Raw genomic sequence first — 6,612 nt, 5'->3', positions numbered from 1 at the left:
GCACTTGTGTATTCTAAACAAAATCAGTAGGGCAGCCATGAGATCTTTACCTTGTCTCATGTAATGTGTGTTTATGTGGCTTTAGTATTGCCTCTACAGTTTAACAATCTTCTTTATGTTGCCTGGTTGAACAATAAGCTACAGATGTAGATGACAATTCTTCCTGCCTTCATAACCAGGCAAATGCTGGAGAATATATATAAGCAGTTATCCACTATGGTAGCTGATGGATGGTGGAGAATATATATAAGCAGTTATCCACTATGGTAGCTGATGGATGGCTTCTAATGCAGCCAAATATAGTTATATTTAATATGTGGTTTATGCAGCCACTGAAATGAAAGTAAATTTCTAGAGCAACTACTTGAAGCTGCAAGTCAATATCAGCATATTCTTCACTCTTTCTAGTTTACTCAAAGCATTTGTAAAAAAAAAAAAACTGACTGCTGAGCAAAAATTTTTTACCTGTGTGCCTGTGACAAGGAAGCCAAGCAACTGAAAACATTACCAGCAAGGGAACCTTCAAATTGTCTGATAATTTGCTGTGTTAAGTGCAGATAAGGAGCCTAGTTTTGATGAGGTACTTTTGATGTTTGCAGTGTTTCTGATCCTAGTAATACAGCTTTTTAATAATTTGAAAGCTGAGACAGTTTATCATTTTAACATTGTGGCTGATAAACTATACTTGGGTGTCTTGTGGATGCTGGACCTCTCTTATACATCTGATCTGTTACAGATTCAGAAGAAAAGACTTACCAGCTGAACTGCTGAAAATCTTGAAATATCCGTATTAATTCTACCTTTTATTGCCATTGTTTCTTTTCCCAATATTTAAGTAAATATTGACCTCCACTTCAATTTCCATCTCCCCTCTTAAAGCAACTGTTGATACAGCAAGCAATGAAGTAAGTTCATGTTGTTTGAAAGGCCCACTTAGTGGGACATCTTGGCCAATCTTCATTGCAAAACATTTAATTATTTGCAAACTAGTCTCAATAGATGGGTGTCAAGTTAAGCCTAAAACACAGCCTTTCAATGACCCTTTGCTACCCTGCTTATTAGTTCTTATAGACCTATTGTTTTTTTCCCAAATGTTTAACTTAAAATATCCTTCCTGCAGCTAAGCCCCCTACATCCTCTTCTGTTGTCTTTAGCTAATGAGAATAATTGATCCTTTTCTTCTTTATATTGTCCCTTTGTGTATCTGTAGACAGTTACATCTACACTCAGTCTTTTTTTTGCTAAAAACGAACATGCCTTGTTCTCTTAATCTTTCTTCATATATCCTAGGGGCTTTTTTTCCTCCACATCCTTGAGCTTTTTTGCTTCTCCCTTCTAAACTTTAATAGGAATTCCTTTCCTATTTTTCTGCTCTGACCAGTGTGATCTTCAGGTTTTATTTTTTAATTGGCAGAAAGTAAGTCTTTGTTCTAATAACATTTCGTGTAGTTTGGTATGCTGGTCAGACTCCAGATTCACTTACTGCATCTTTGTTCTCCTTCCTGCCTTCATTTTGGATGGAAAATGGGTCAGCTGTCTAGTGTGACATCAGCACTTCTGGGACAGTCTGTCCATTGAAGTTGGTCTCAATCCAGGAAAAATCATTTGTAGTCCACGTTCATGCATAATATATATATACATTATGTGTTTCCTCAGAAGAGGAATGAAAAAGGTACCCATGCATGAGGTGCCAAAAACATGCAGATGATCTTTACCCCTCACTTGTGTCATGTTAAGATACTTCAGAATTATATCGTACAGATTTTGAAGCTTCCACTGAGGTTAAAAGGATTATTAATATCAAAATTGTGGAATGAAGGCTGGATGGGGGCAGTGTCATGTGGAAGTTGCTGATTCCATAGCAGTGAATTAATGAGCATGTGCACTTCTTATGCTATGTAGTATGAGTCTAAATAGTAAATAAGAAAAGCCCTAAACTGGTCTGGTAATGTCTGTTATCTTGCAGTATAGCAGAGACTAATAAATTCTGCTTATTTAAGACTTTAGTTTAGTATAACCTTCTAAGGTGTGTTGTTTTTCCTTCTGACAATGCTATATGAGATTGTATCAATAGAAATACAGGACTTGAGCTACACAGCGGTTCTGCATTGAATGTCTCTCCCTGGTAACACCTGTGAACTGCAGAAAAACACACTAATTTCACATGTGAAATTTTATTTAACTCCATAAAATTTTGAACAAACAACAGTTTGAATATAATATGGAAATGAAGAAACTGGTTTACATCTATTAATGCAGAAATGCTGGAATGGGGTAGGAAGAATATACTAAAACTTTGCAGTTTTAGTGTTTTCCATGGATACAATGAGATTTTAAAGTTCTCTTACCTTTTTTCTTTATTGTTTTCTATCAGGGGAAGTTAGATATGAGAATCCATACTTTAATAAATTTTTTAAATCTAAGAGTGCACAGATTACCTGCAGTTTTTTAGCACTCCTTTTCAGTTCACACATGCAAGTTTTTATTGCATGTTAACCCAGGTGATGGAAACAGTAATCCTTGCTGTGACACTGAGCTGGAAAGTAACTAGGGCTTTTACCCAGAACCAAGATTTTTGAAGTGTTTCTTACTGTAGGTAGTAATTAAGGTATTTACAAGTGTACGTTTTTGATCTGACAGATAAGAACTTCCCACCCCCCCCAAAAAGCAAAAATTGAGTGAAATGTTTCAGTCAATTTTTAAAATTTGTTTAATCTGCAAATGAAAAAGTATCTCTTGCAAATAAAAATCAGACCTTCGTTTTCAAATGTTGTAACAAAACTTTCAATATTTAAAATGTGATGTCATTATTTTCAGTACCCACTAAGTCTGATTTCACATAAAGTTGGTTATCCTGAAGCTTTGGACTTGTGTGCTAGTCAGAAATATTTTCTTTGACTTTTCATGGAAAGAGTTCCCCAATTTAACGCTCTTACTTTGGGGGGAAAACAGCTACCATCTTTTAAATTTTGAATAGAGTAGAAGTGCAGGTGTTATTTTTGTCTAGTACAAAATTAATTATTTTTAATATGCAAATGAATGTAAAGCAAATTAAAAGCAAAGATGTTTTCCGGTATTATTTAAAGACTTTAAGGCAAGCAAGCAGAGAAACGTAACAAAAAATGATGATCCACTTCTAATCAACTGCTTTGAAGAGAGACTGTACCAGGACTACCATCTCTTCTGAAGTCTAAGCTGTATTCATGGGATATAGTAGATTGATCCCCTTCTGGGAGTACAACAATAAATATTAACTTCAAAAACCATGTTTAGGCAGTTGAATACTTACTGTTTTCTAAGGCTAAATAGGCCACTAAACTAAATAGAAGTTGAACTCCTTTCAGCTGAAACTATTTTCATGGTAGGTCCTTGCAACTTTGGTTTCTTCTCGAGTTCCTCAGTGACTTTGAGCCAGGAAAGGAAATCCTTGTGCTAAGCACCAAAGAATGAGTCTGTCACAATGCTTATTCTGCAGTAGAGAAAAACTTCCTATGAAATGTTTTGTGTTTAAACCCGAGCTGTGCGCAGTTTTCGTTTTGGTGTGATTCTGGTCTACATAAATGGGTGTATGTAAACCCAGGCTCTTGTTTCCCATGTTTAGTGATGTTAGGGTTGTGTGTTTGTGCCAGCACAACCTCCATTATTTGTAAAGGTGTATAGGGAATAAGCTGTATCAGTAAAAGCATGTTGAAATAGTGATACACTTGGCTAAAACAGGGATGAGAAACAGGAAACTGTTCACTTAACATATATCAAGTTAAAGGAATATAGTGTGGCTGTTGAAATGAAAGGCAATGATCTTCCTGATTCAGGAGCACTTGCTTCTTGGTTTCCCATCTGTTTGTGACAGCTCACAATTGTTTGAGCTTAATTTAGCCAGAGCAAACATTCATATGGCTTGTTGCAGATGATGCTGTTTAGTAATCCATACAATTAGCAACTAGTTGATTTATGCTTCTAAAACTCAGCTGAGTGTTGCTGGATTGTTTGTTCCAAAGCCTCTTCTTTCAATGCTATATTTGCATTTTGTGACTGTTTTTGTGGCTTTTTAATGTATTAACATCAAAAAGAATAGGAAAATAGAAGTATGAAATGTAGGGGGGGTAAGTTTAATTGGAGGGGGGTGTCAAAGAGACAGTAAGCAATTAAGATCAACAAAAGAGGGGGATAATCGTTTACCATAATGGTTCATCAAAAGTCATCTTACCAGTTTAAAAATGTAAGTTAAAAAGGCCCTTGCACAAGCTTTTAGGATGAAGCCATTTAATTGTTAATGAACTACAATATGTAGTACTGGTCTAAGACAAATGGGGTTTTATTAAGTTGTCCTTAAATTTTAAAGGAGCTACAAAATGAATGTGATGTCTTTACTGTCTCTTGTTAACCCTGCTTAGAGAAGTATGCTGAAAACCACTGCAGATGTATAACAAACCAGACCTAATCAGCCCTTTGCTGGTGTGTCAGTCTCTTTGAATTTATATCCTACCACATTGTAAGGACTGTTAATGCCATCTGTGATGTCTCTATTTCTTCATTATAGAGTACACTTCTAATTATAGGTACAATGGGGTTTATTACTTGAAGAGAAAAACCCCCCAGATCACAGGAAGCTATGATGTGGCTCTACATGTTCAATGTTGAAAATGTCAAAAAAAAGTTAGAACTAACAATAGCATATATCAGTACAATCTTGTTTTCATTTCCAATAAATACATTACAATTCTTTTTAAAAGAAAGAGGTGAAGAGAAAAGCAAAAAAAAAAAGATGACTTTCCAAGATGGTAAAATTAAATATTTAAATTTTGTACCTGGCTCTTGAAAGACCTCAAACAAAACCCTAGTCTGCACACATCTTCTGGAGTTGGAGAGAGTTACTAATCTATTGGAAGCCGATGTCGGAATCTTAAAGTCCTGGACTTTGAGACAGTTCAGACTCTCAAGTTCTATTCCATCTCTAATGTTTAATATGTACTTTTACACCCTTTACAAGTCAAAATACACACCAGCCTCAAATCCTACTGAATTGTGACAAGTGTGTCTCTTAATACGTGACATTTTAGAAATGCTTTTAGCCTGAATGAGTATATGAATGTGAGGGGCTGAGGCAATCCAACGGGAGAAACATGGGCAACTCTTCATGTGTGAAAATCTGTTGATCATCCTTTGGATGAAGATGAAAACCTCATAAAACATTTTAGAACCGGGACACTAAAATTTGGAAGAAATAATTTAAATATGTGACATGCTGCAGACCAGAAATGGAACTTTTAATGATGAAGAAAACATTTCCATACATATTTCCATTACATTCCTATCCTGTCCATATGCAGTAAGAGTGGCATGATTACAAATCACTTTAATTGCTTGAAGGCTTGAGAAATGCATTTTAAATACAGAAAATGACAATGTTTATTAAATATGATTTTAAAACATATTATGCATTTACATATTAAGATTTAAAACTTGATCTAACTTTCAAAATAATTACAAAAAATTCTGAAGACAGGTTACTTGAACTTGACAACTTGTAATCAAGGTGTTTAAATCATGGAATTAAAAAAAGTTCAAAAGAAAAAGCAGGAGATGCTGAGCTATTAAGTGGAAAAATAGACACCTGACCATGTTTCCACTGTGCTGCAATAAAAGCTAATTATATCACTGGACTAGAAAGCCAGGAGATTTGAGTGTACATCTGTCTCTGCTAACCTTTCTGCACATATGACCTGTGGGTTAGTCTTTCCAGATTTGTGAAATATTTTTTCTTCCTACTCTGCTTTAATCACTTACCTTGTAGAACCTTCCCAGACAAGGGATTGTTGTTTAGTGCATTAGCATCTAACTTGGGTGTGCTGTGATCTCTGGAAGTGACCTGGACCTTACCTAGAGCTCTCAGAAACTCAGATTGGCCCTAGCTGTGCCTGTCTGCAGTGTGGAAGAAATGTTCTGCGTTGTTCATCACTGAATGTCTATTTGCCCTGTCAGATCAGGTCTCAGTCCCACAAATGTAGTTGAAGTACAAGAATGGTCCAATTATACTCTGTAGGTCCTTCATTTGAAGGATAAGACACAGGATTGTTTGTGTGCTTTCCATGTACTGAGACGTTATGGAGCTGAGAGGGAAAATGGTGATAAATCTGATGGAGAACTATACTGTAATAAAAACATAGGAACAAACATAACTGCCCCCATCTGGAAGTGATGACAGATGTCTGTTTATGGAACTTGAAAATGAGTAAATAAGATTCTGCTCTTTCCTCAGCATGAGGTCAGCTGTGCCTTAGTTTCTTCCTCTTCGGGGTGGTGGTTCTGATGTAATCATACAGTATACACTGGCTTTTCTAAATGAGATCACTCCACTTTGTTTTAATTGCACTGGAATAGATATAATTCCCATACTTGTATATGCATACTTATGTATATATAATTCCTATACTTAATAAAATGCAGCTTTCTTTTCACATAATTGGTTCATCTCCACCTAGTTCTTACTTACATGATGCTTCTTGCTCCAGCTGCAAGAACTGAATCTCAGTTGCCATGCCAAGATGATTCAATAAATTTCCTTTTCTCACCTTTCTAACCTAACAAAGAAAAAGAAGCATTCTTTAAGTA

The sequence above is a fragment of the Nipponia nippon genome, unplaced genomic scaffold (assembly GCF_047370975.1).
Source record: "Nipponia nippon isolate SJK-2023a ecotype South Korea unplaced genomic scaffold, ASM4737097v1 scaffold_6, whole genome shotgun sequence".
NCBI classification, from domain to species: Eukaryota; Metazoa; Chordata; class Aves; order Pelecaniformes; family Threskiornithidae; genus Nipponia; species Nipponia nippon.
This window is presented reverse-complemented; position numbering follows the sequence as displayed.